The following is a 12,981-nucleotide window of genomic DNA, read 5'->3' on the forward strand; positions in this document are numbered from 1 at the left end:
CTACGTTGGCCTCCGTAGCACATATTAACGCAGATTATATCTAAAAAGATGGGTCAGCAGAGGAACTCAAGGAGGTGTACTGTCTCCTCTATCTTGGAATATAGCCATTAATAATATATTATTGTCTCTGGAAGAAAAAGACGTAAAAGAGGTCGAGTATGCTGATGACGTGGCAATTGCGGTTAGGGGAAAGTTTCCCAATCACCGCGGCCTCCACGAGAACCTCACTGCTTGCAAAGACACCTCGGTCAGCAAAAATGGCGACTACATTTTCGAAAATAGATAACGGCTCAAAGTCGGGATCCAATCAAACTGGAGACACCGACCAACGCAGAAGCAGAGAGATGGGATCGATTTTTGGAAGGGGATCGAAAGTACACCGATCACCGGTGAATTCTTCACAAGCCTCCGGACCCAGTGTCGGGAAGAAAAGGAAGTGAAAACTATGGCGTTAGACTGTACGCCAGCAGAGAAATATGCAAAGAAAGTTCTCGCCAAATGCAACTGGCCATAGGCAGGCAGAAAAATATCAGCAGGGATGTACAAAATGGTGTGGCAAAGATAGAAGAACTCTTGGACATCATAGTAAGCTACTGCCGAAACCGAAAAAACGCGGATAAGCTGAATAAGCTTAGCAGGTCAAGAATAGTAGTGACTCCCACGAATAGAGGTGCGCAGGTGAGTCGTGAGTTGACGTGTCAGGAGTAAGTCACATGATTCATGAGTGAGATCTAATTCAGTCACTTGGTCGTGCGTGACCGTGATTGAATTAAAGTTTCTCGTGCGAGAGCGTGACTGAAATCCTTCTCACGACACTCATCACGAGACACTCACAACTCACGAGAAAATCACTACTAACAGTTGGAGAATATCGAAAGCAACACAATTTTTTGCATGCGTTTCAAATCATACGGTATTTTAACGTCTCACTATTGGAAAAGTATGGAAGAAGTAGAAACAATTTCTGCCAACAGATGCATAAAAATTAAAAGAACAAAAAAGTGAGTATGCAGGGGTGAAACATTTTTTATATTAAATTACGTACGTTAAAATACCGCACGATTTAAGAGGCTTGGTTAAAAATTTTATTAGTTTCATGGAAAAATATAATTTCAACCGTGATTTTTTTCGTGAGTCTGGAGTGTTTCATGAGTCGTGATTGTCTCGTGAGGCGTGAATGTTTCGTGAGTCGTTAATGTCCCATGACTCATGTGTGTTTCGTGAGTCGTAATTTTTCTCTTGAGTCGTAAACATCTTGTGAGTCATGCGTGAGTAAAATTGTTTGTCTCGTGAGCGTGCTTTAACGTGAGTCGACATAAAAAGTCATGCGTAAGAAAATTTTTTTCTCGTGAGCATGAGTGAAAATTCACTCACGTGCACATCTCTAACCACATCAAATAACATGCCAACGACTTCAAAGGTACAAAATAAGTGGAGTACACCTAATCGCATCGATGATAAAAACAATAACCTGCGTATGAACAAAATACGAATCTGTGCAAGATGTCAGCACAATATCTAAATTTTTGAAGGCTGTAGTGTGATTACAATAGGCGGACGGCCAGACTCACGGACATCATTAAATCGTCTTAGAGTTTTACCATGATCAAGAATATGTATTCTTTGTAGGATCGAAAATGGATACTACGATGTGTTACAAATGGAATGACAAATGAATATACCCCCTTCCTAGACTGATGCATATAACAAGCAAAACTGTCGCATATAGGGTGAATACCAGTAAATGCCGTATAAGTAGTATCGATGCTAACCACGCTATACATCTGTGACAAGAAACTCATAACTTTTTTTCTAAAGCTAAAAAAACTTTTTGTTTTTCAAACAAATTGTCTATGAATTTTAGATCTTTTGTACTACGGTGTTATATTAGTGCCTTTAGTTCGTGACAACTTACGATAAGCCATTAATATGCGATAAGCAGCAATATAAACATAAATAATCTGTTCTTATATAAAGAGCGATATATGTGTCAATTGTGTGGTGTACATTGTGTACCTACATTTTCGTAAGTATGTGCATCATTGTTCATAAGTGGGTTACAGCATAATGAAAAACCCAAATGTACTGTAAACATTCTTATTCAATACATATTTCGTCAAGTTGGTCAAGAACGCACAAACATACCTAAATGTATATAGCAATCCTCGAATCGTATTCATGCCTTATAGACACTAGGCCAAAAAGTTTAAAATTTCCTTTTCTAATTTGATTAGAAACTGAAATGCCAGTTTGTAGGAGGTATTGCTGCTTACCAAGTTTGCCATGGTTAACAATAAATTCAAGTCTGGGTTGGTAGCACAAAAGGTTATTAAAATACAGATATTTAATTTAAATAATAAATTAATGAATACTGGTTTACACTTAGAGCCATATGTTTGTAGCCGTTGTGATACCAGTAGTATTTTAATGAGAATTGTGTGTATATTAGGGTATTCTGCACTTTTAGATCCAAAATAGTTTTTTCTTCTCTATTACACATTTGTAGACTTATATATCGTAAGTGCGCTCGGTATAAAAAATATGGAAAAAGAAGAAAAAAAAAAACGTAAACATATTATCATGTATTTAAATAATAACTTAAAAGATTTTTCGATATCAGAAAACACCTATCGAAAAAGATTACTCCGTTATTTGGCAACATCTACATAACGGTAATTGTAGGTGTTGCCGTTATGTAGGTGTTGCCAAATTACGGAGTAATCTTTTTCGATAGGTGTTATCTGATATCGAAAAATCTTTTAAGCTATAATGATCCTTTTAGACGGCACATCATGATCGTACTCATCGTGTATACGTGTTGATTACAGGTTTTGCCAAAAACGGTACGATTTTTTCTTTCATACTTCTCAATTTACTTTACTTCTCAATTCCTAATGCTGAGCTTACATGGCACATCTGATGTATGGTCATTGTAATAGTATTGGTGAAAACAAAAGTGTATTCGTCACATTAACACATAACCATCAGTCATGGCTGAAAAATCAAAATCATTTGATCTGTTTTCGATGAATGACGTCTTTATAAGGTCCTATCAATATTTCGAGGTGTTACAAACAGAGTGACTTGATTAGTATATCCCCATCCTATGGTGGTAGGTATACAAATTATGAAAAGAAGTGACCAAAGAATGGAGCCCTGAGGGACTCCTCTTCTTACTGGCAAAATATTCGACCGATCCCCATCTGCACATATTTTGATCGGCTAAAAAGGTATAAGCAAACCAATTTACAGGCATCTAGACCAAGCCCAAAGTACCGCTGAATTTTTCTAACCAAGACATAATTGTCAACGCGACCGAAAGCCTTTACCAAAGCCAACGATAGCAGAAGGCATATTTTATCATGAGAAAAATGTTCTCTAATGGAGTCTGTTAATCCCAACAGTAGCATAGATGTGCTCCCCTGACTCTTGAAACCAGATTGAGAGTCAGAAAGTAATCTGCAACGTTTCAGGTAATCAACGAGCTATTTCTTTAAAACATACTTAACCACCTTGGACAAAAAAGGAATAAGCGCGAAGGGTCTATATTCGTCGGAATTTGACTTTTCCTTTATAGGATTAATCCTAGCAGTTTTCCACTCCTAAATAACTAAATGAAGAAAGTGCTTGGAAATGAAAGGTAATACAATCCTGTAGAATTCAAGAGGAGAACCATAATTTTCAGGGGGATTTTATAAACGAAAATCCAGAAAATAGGTCCTCACTGGTTATACAAGTAAAAGAGAAACCTTCGTTTGCCACCGAAGAAAGAAAAGAACTCATGTCACCTATAACATCTAGTAGGTTATTTCTGGATGTCAAAATGAGAGTGTTAACTAAATGAAGAAAGTGCTCCGAAATGAAAGGTAATACAACCCTGTAGAATTTACGAGGAAAACCACAATTTTCAGGGACACTTGATTTTATGAACGAAAATGCAGAAAATAGTGTCTCACTGGTTATACAAGTAAAGGAAATCCTTTCGTTCGCCGATAATGAAGAAAGAAAGAAATTCATATCACCTATAACATTCAGTTGGTTATTTATAAATCTCTCATTTAAGTCAATAACACTACTGACAAAATGTATGTCAGTATTGGGCAGTCTACTTCTGAACATACATATATCCAAATATCTCATTAGACGCTTTTTGCGATTTGATTTTTTAACCTTAAAACCCTCAATTTTTTGTCTATTTAAGTAATATTCGGTATGTACAGTACACTCATGCACTTTATACCTAAAATTAAAGAAGTGCACATGAAATGGCCCACATAGGTTCATACAAAGATATAGCGTTCATTAAGGCGAATCCTTGATTTGTGTTATTGGCCTTAGTGGCAACTTTAAACCTTGCCAGATTTGGCTTATAAACAGACATAGCAAGTCAACAAAGTTTTTATTAAATTAGCCTATTTAAGTGGAGCTGCCAAACTATCGATAATCGCAACATTCGATATTTTCGATAGTTGTAATAATAAATGTCAATAGCATCGATAATATCGTGAATTTCCCATCACCTTTCGAACGAAAATGAGAAGTAAACATCGGGAGATCGATTTATATAGAAGCAATATCAATGCATAGACCATGAAAATTGCCCCCTCTATAGGCGCTATGTATCTTAAAAGATAAAATCATTGTCGGATTGCAAATTTTTATTTATTGTAGTTTTTCAAAAAATTTAAAATCGTAAAAATATCAATCGATATTCAGCCAAAAAATTAGATATCGATAGTATCGTATAGAGCCATCGATATTTTGCCAGCTCTATATTTAAGTCCATGATGGCAGCTTAATAAGTTTTTACTTGTGTGATATACCCTTGTGTATGTTGTTCTTTTTTGCTCACAATCTACAAATTATGTAAAATTTCAAAATGCATTGCCAATACGTCTGCATGCTAATGAGCTTTTAGGGGGTACCAACAAAGCAAGTATTTATTAGTAGTTTCTTTAAGAAACCAGAAATATTATTAAACAACAGGTGAATATAGAATTTGCATCTGGCTTTATGCGATGATAAATTTTATATATTATATTTGAAACAGAGTAGCAAAACACTTGTGATTTCTTCTATCTTAAATCCCAGAGGTACTGAATTTCATACGTAATCGAAAAATAAAAATGGTTTGATTGAAAAATTTTTAAAAAATTGGAGTTCAAAGAACTCAACGATGACCGATAAAAATAAAGTCAAATTAAGTTCATTGAGTTATTCTCACAAAGCCTAATCGGCAAAATTTGCAATTGAATATGGACAAATTGTTGATATGAACTGAAATTATGTATGATTGAAGCGGCTTAACAACAGCAGTAGGGGGAAACCGCAAAAAAATATTTTTGCGTAATTAGGGCATGAATATAAAGAACGCGAATATGAAGTTCGTTTTGGGGACTTGGGGGTTTACACTTAAGAAGGATAATTTCAAATTTGCCAATGAACATTCCATTAAGGAATAGTAACGTAATTACGACTGATAGAAGGACAGACGGACGAACGCGGACATCTCTCAATCAATCCTTAAATTGTACGACGCAAGAAACAATCCCCAATGAGTAATAGTTCTTAATGACAACGCTCTGCCCCAATTGACAAATGTCATCATAACCACTGTCCTGAAACTTCAATCGAAGGTCCCAAAGTATCCAACACACTGACAAAAACATTTTTCCCATCGCTGAACAACCAAATGTGTCGTTTTTAGCTTCGACAAGAAGGAGGATCTTAATAAGCAGCTTCCTCAAGTCCAAAACTGACAATTTCTGGTGAATGCGCGTCGAAAAACTTGTCGATCAGTTAGAAGAAGTCGTGAAAAATTGTTGAATTCTTAATATTCATAGTGTTCGGAGATTAACGCCTTCTCTGAGAATGGCCATAGCAGGGTAAAGGAAAACCAGATGATTTGGTTAACCCGCTCCCTTTCGGGTCGACGAAGTCTGAGTTAAGAGCATGGGCTACGAACCCGCATGTAACACTGTGGAACAGCGAAAGGGTAGGCAGGACGACGTAAATCCCGTGGGGAGGCCAGGATTGTGAGAAGACGATGCTACTACTGAAAGGAAGGAAGCAGGAGGTCAGAAAATCTTTCAAGTTATAGCATGTGTAGGGCATACGAGGAAGAAGGGTAGACGTTGGAGCATTTCCTATGTCATTGCCCGGCTTTCCCTTTCGTGGTTACTTTTAATATTTAGATCACACAACAAGCCGCTTACAGACTTAGGTGTATGTCCATAGTGGTATGGGTGGATTAATATCCCCTTTTCAACCTAATCTAGTATTCATAAATGAAGATTGCATAACATGGCCGCTAAAGGCTCTATTGCACGGCATGAAGTTGAAGTTGAAAATATAACAAGTAAACAGGCATTAAGTTCGGTCGGAGCGAACTTAGGATACCCACCACCTAGGGTATATTTGTAAACCCCATTTCGTCACAATCCGGTGAAAATGGGATAACTTAAGCATCCAAATTCGGCACGGACATTAAGTGGTCTAATATATATGTCACTATTGAATTTTGTAGAACAAAATATTGGTCTTTATGGCAGATATATCCAATTATAAACCGATCTGAACCATATTAAAGTCGGATATCGAGAGGCTCAGAAAAACCCACTGTTTCAGTTTTCAGCGAAATTGGGTAATAAATAAAGCTTTAATGGGCTTCAGTTCTCTTATTTGCAGATCGGTCTATATGGCAGCTATATCTAAATATAGTCCCATTCGAACCATATTTAGGTCGGATGTTGGGAGGTCTTAAAATTATGCACAGTTTAAAATTTCAGCGAAATCGGATAAAAAATAAAGCTTCTGTGGCCTTCAGACCCTTTATCGACAGATCGGTCTATATGACAGCTATATCTAAATATAGTCCGATCCGTACCAAATTTGGGTCGTATGTTGGGAGGCTTAAAACGCAGTGTTCCAAATTCCAGCGAAATCGGATAAAAAATAAAGCTTTTGTGACCTTCAGACCCTTTATCTTCAGACCCTTTATCGGCAGATCGGTCTATATAACAGCCATTTCTAAATATAGTCCAATCTGAACCATATTTGGGTCGGATGTTGGGAGGCTTATAACTGCGCACTACTTAAAATTTCAGCGAAATCGGATAAAAAATAATCGAGTAATAAATAAAGCTTTTATGGCTTCAGACCCTTTATTGGGAGATCGGTTATATGGCAGCTATTTCTAAATATAGTCCGATCTGAACCATATTTAGGTCAGATGTCGGGAAAATAACCCACTGTTGCAAGTTTCAGCGAAATCAGGTAATAAATAAAGTTTTTATGGTCTTCAGACCCTTTATATGGAGATCGGTCTATATGACAGCTATATCTAAATATAGTCCGATCTGTACCATATTTGGATCGGATGTTGAGAGGCTTATAACTGCGCACTACTTAAAATTTCAGCGAAATCGGATAAAAAATAAAGCTTTTATGGCCTTCAGACCCCTTATCGGGAGATCGGTCTATATGGCAGCTATATCTAAATATAGTCCGATCTGAGCCATATTTGGGTCCTCTGTTGGGAGGCTTAAAATAACTCACTGTTGCAAGTTTCAGCAAAATCGGGTAATAAATAAAGCTTTTATGGTCTTCAGACCCTTTATCGGGAGATCTGTCTATATGGCAGCTATATCTAAATACAGTCCGATCTGAACCATATTAGGGTCAGTTGTCGGGAAGCCTTAAACTACTCACTGTTTCAAATTTCAGCAGATCGGTCTATATAGCAGCTATATCCTAATATGGTCCGATTTGGTCCGTTCAAGAACTTTACCAGCGTGCATCAAAAAGACGTATTTGTGCCAAATTTCAGCTCAATATCTCAATTTTTGAAGGCTCTAGTGTGATTACAACATACGGACGGACAGACATAAGGACATGGTTATATCGTCTTAGAATTTTACGACGATCCGAAATATATATACTTTGTTGGGTCGAAAATTGATATTTCGGTGTGTTGCAAACGGAATGACTAAATGACCCTCTATCCTACGGTGGTGGGTATAAAAAAGAATACATGCCTAATGGAGAGCAAGACAAGTCATAGCCTAAAACAAGTCTTATGAATACAGAAAGTGACAGCTCATATTACAAATCTTATCGTGTAATAGCAGCTTAAGAATTTTTTTGTTTTTGTGGGTTTATATGCGAAACAAAACGCTGATTTTATATTGTAACAGATGACCTAGATGTTGTTGTTGTTGTTGTTGTAGCATTGAGTTGTACACTGAGGTGGCAGCTCTTGTCGATGAAAGACTCTATCGGGTCAATTCGGTACATATAACCGGCTGCCATGGGATTGCATGTTGCTGTCCTTAGTTGAAATAATAAAGCAGCCATGATATCTCTTAATGTTTCCAAGTTAAAACTAATCATTGAACTTTTACTTTGCTTCACGTCTATTCCATATGTCACTCTCAAAAAAATAGCTAATTGAATCTTTACATTCCTCATTTCTCTACTATTTCTATATATCATATATTGGGTTGCCCAAAAAGTATTTGCGGATTTTTCATATAGTCGGCGTTGACAAATTTTTTCACAGCTTGTGACTCTGTAATTACATTCTTTCTTCTGTCAGTTATCAGCTGTTACTTTTAGCTTGCTTTAGAAAAAAAGTGTAAAAATGTATATTTAATTAAAGTTCATTCTAAGTTCTATTAAAAATGCCTTTACTTTCTTTTTAAAAATCAGCAATTACTTTTTGGGCAACCCAATACTACTATTTCTATATATGTATACAATATATCACTCAAAAAAATAGCTAATTGAAACTTTACATTCCTCATTTCTCTACTATTTGTTATCATGAGAAATTTATTTAGACTATTCCATTGTGATATTTCTAAAGTATTTAACAAAAACAATAATCAAATATAAAGAAAGAATATATATGGTCTATAGCACACAATAGTTTATATGTATATTTACTTTGCTTAATGTAGACATATATATATCTGGGATTATACATGCGTATATTTTTCCACTAAACTTTTATATACATATAGTTATGTACATTTGGATATATGTACCTATTAGCTGTTTAGTTTATAGGTGCTAATTGTGCAAACAAACAATTATAGTTCTGAAAGCTTGAATGTCTTCGGAAAGCCGACTAACAGAATTTAGTTCAAGTAAAACGTCAATATCAATATGTCAATATCATGTATAACTGAGATTATTTGCAATATTTCGATGTTTAACACACGTTTTTGAACGTGACGCTTACAATCACCTTTTAATAATAAAACAAATACATAGATATATGGACTATAAGCGCAGGGCCGTAATTTATGTATTCACCCTTGCTCCATAACACTTTCACCATGTTCTCCTGAGATCGAATTTCAATTAACACACATTCTAGATAAGTATAAAACTGTCTAGTTTTAAAGATTAAAAAAATCGGATAAGACACGCCTTTCAAATTTATTTGTTTTATTTAAGAAAATTTATTATCATAATAAATTATGACAATAAATATACAAGTACTATTTAGTTTCTAGCAACAAATGTTTTCGACCTAATCTCTATTACGAGCAGTGTTGCCACCCAAGAAAATTATTTCCTACCAAACCAAACGAAAACCTACCAAATGTTCTACAATAGCATGTATTTTTAGCCACTGCCGAACAGTTGGCCATTTTGACATTCCATTTTGAACACATCAAATTACATTATGTACATTTTCAACTCTACGAAGTACTGGATCGTCGTTATTCGTACAGGATCTAGACAACCGCGTCCGTCTGTTTGTTGAAATCTCCCTACTGCCTTAAGCTAAACAAATAAAAGCGTGCTAAGTTCGCCCGGTCCGAATCTTAGGAACCCACTAGCATGGATTCTGCTAAAATATGGGAGCTATATCTGGTTATAGACCCAGTTGTTGAAAGTTATAGCAGAACATTATATGCAAAATTTTAACCAAGTCGGACAAAAATTGCGGCTTCAAGAAGTCAAATCGGGAGATCGGTTTATATGGGAGCTATTGTATATCAGATTAAAGACCGATTTGCACCGTACTTGGTACAGTTGTTGAAAGTCATAACAAAACATTACATGCAAAATTTCAGCCAAATCGGACAAAAATCGAGGCTTGTAGGGACTCAAGAAGTCAAATCGGAAGATCGTTTTATATGGGAGCTATATAACGTTATAGGCCGATTCGACTCGTACTTGGCACAGTTGTTGGAAGTCATAACTGAACACCACATGCAAAAATGCAGCCTAATCGGACAAAAATTGCGGTTTTCAGGGGCTCAAAAAGTCAAATCGGGAGATCGGTTTATATGGCAGCTATATCAGGTTAAAGACCGATTTGCACCGTACTAGGCACAGTTGTTGAAAGTCATAACAAAACACTACATGCAAAATTTCAGCCAAATCGGATAAGAATTGCGCTCTCTAGTGTCTCAAGAAGTCAAGATTCAATATCGGAAGTCACAACAAAACAGCTCATGCAAAATTTCAGCCAAATCGGACAGGAATTGCGCCCTCTAGAGGCTCAAGAAGTCAAGACCCCTGATCGGTTTATATGACAGCTATATCAAGTTATGAACCGATTTGAAACACACTTAGCACAGTTATTGGAAAACACAAAAAAACACCTCAAGCAACATTTCAGCCTCTAGTGACTCAAGAAATCAAGATCCAAGATCGGTGTATACGGCAACTATCAAAACATGGGCCGATATGGCCCATTTATAATCCCAACCGACCTACACTAATAAGAAGCAATCGTGCAAAATTTCAAGCGGCTAGCTTTACTCCTTCGAAAGTTAGCGTGCTTTCGAGAGACAGACAGACGGACATTGCCAGATCGATTTAAAATGTCATGACGATCAAGAATATATATACTTTATGGGGTCTCAGAGGAATATTTCGAGGAGTTACAAACAGTATGGGGAAATTAGTATACACCCATCCCATGGTGGAGGGTATAAAAAGTTTAGTCAGTTTTTGCAAAATTGCGGTTGCAAATTGCCTCCAAATTTTAGGTGGATACAATTGCAAATAACAGATTTACCTATAACTCTTACAAAAAACGGCCTGAGTCAAGTACTTTCGTTCTCCTGGAAGGTAACAAAAATTGAATAAGCGGTTTATATTTATTCTGGAAGACAAATGTCAGTTTCCCCTTGCTTCAAAATATTAGATGGGTACATTTGCAAATAACAGATTTATTACGATTTCAACAATAAGGCCAAAGAAATGTTTTCTTCCTTGTGTAAGGTAACAAAAAATCGAGTTAGTTCCTTTTTATAGTCACCCATCGATATATACATCATTTCATACCATCCAAAATGCCATAAAAACTAAAATTTCATGGATGTATGTACATATATACGTATGTAGCCTGTAACGATGAGTCTTATCAGATTAGATTACTTGTGTCATTAATAAGTGTAATAAATTAAATATGCTTGCTCTTACTCTTGTAAACAGAGTGGACATGACAACGCTAGCCAAAAACCAAAAAAGTAAAAACGCTTAAGTTCGGTCAAGCTGAACTTTTGATACCCACCAGCATGGATACATTTTCTGCACTTTAAAATAGTAGACTCAACCTGTTCTCACTAGTAGCCAAAACGCTTGAGGGACTACTCCTACCGAAACTCGTTGCAGAATTTCCAATCGCCGAGCATCAGCATGGATTTCGAAGACTCAAAATACAAATTTATCCATGAACATTCCATTAAGGAACAAGGGCATACTTCTCACATATCACCGAGTGATGTCTGATCCAAGTGTCAGCTGAAAAGGGGCATCCTTTTTATAGCAGAGTCCGAACTGCGTGCTGGAATGCGACACCTCTTTGGGAAGAAGTTTTGACATGGCATGGTACCTCACAAATGTCGTCAGCATTAGTAGGGGAAAACCACCGATGTGCTCGGCAGGATTCGAAACCAGGCGTCAGCATTATTGGCTGACATGCTAACCTCTATCTTACGGTGGCGTTCATTCCGAAGACTGCATAGCATAACAAGTGCTTTGCATGCCATCACCGCACATGTTTGCCGTGGCTTCAATCAGTATAATCGGTGCTCTTGGCACTGAATCCTATTGAAGGCATTCGACAGGCCAATCTATATGAGCACATCGCCATTACGGGGTCAAGAGACCCCTTCGCAGCCGGTTGTATATACCGGTTTGACCCGATTGAGTTCTTCATCGGGCTGCCGCCTCAGTATATAACACACTGCTGCAACAACAACAACAACGTCCCTCCAGCAGACCTGGCACGTGATGGCTGTGAGCACCACAAAGGCTGGAACTTCGAACCCAAATCTGTGTGGTGCCCATAACTGTCACGAGAAGCTTAGCCGCGAGCTACCGGGCGCGTCCACAGGTTGTGTAAAGTGGAATGCTCCATATGGAGTAACTGCAACTGCAGTCGCGGATAATCAGCGGTATCGAGTGGAAGTCTCAGTGAGAGGCCGGGCGGCGCCGGCTCTTGCATAAATACTGTGTGCCTATGATGTTCAATATGGCAAGGCGAGTTATTGGCCACTTTAAACCACCATTTTCCCGCGGCGATCGTTCCTTTTACCGGATCGAGCTTGCTCACCTACAGTTGCTTCACGAGGATCGTCACTTTCACATACAAAACGGTTACAACAACAAGGCCTGAAACGCTGGGTCGCGAATTATCTGCGCGGTCGCCAGTCATTTGTGGAATTTAGGAATAAGAAGTCGAAACACCGGCGAGTGAAACAGGGAGTGTTTAACCTCTACCTCTCCTCCATTCCACCCCCTCCAGACGGTATAGAGATCGATTGTACAAACATGGCATCAAACCCCCATGCATTGTTAACATCTGCGATAAATTAAACGTCTACCTCTACGAACTTGCCGCTTATTTCACCGCATGATATCTGCCAGCAAATCTTCAGCCTCATTGTTCACTTCAAACACGCATGAGGTGGGTAGGTAGCTGAATGTGATGATCGAGGGTGCAACAATCAA

General features: G+C 37.5%; 1 protein-coding gene across 1 annotated transcript in view; it reads right to left on the reverse strand.

The window, feature by feature from the left end:
* The window catches only part of LOC106084792 (mitochondrial glutamate carrier 1), a 33,364-nt gene that overhangs the window by 17,726 nt on the left and 2,657 nt on the right, over window positions 1–12,981 (reverse strand). The window lies entirely within an intron of this gene.

This window comes from Stomoxys calcitrans, chromosome 2 (genome assembly GCF_963082655.1).
Source record: "Stomoxys calcitrans chromosome 2, idStoCalc2.1, whole genome shotgun sequence".
Taxonomy (NCBI): Eukaryota; Metazoa; Arthropoda; class Insecta; order Diptera; family Muscidae; genus Stomoxys; species Stomoxys calcitrans.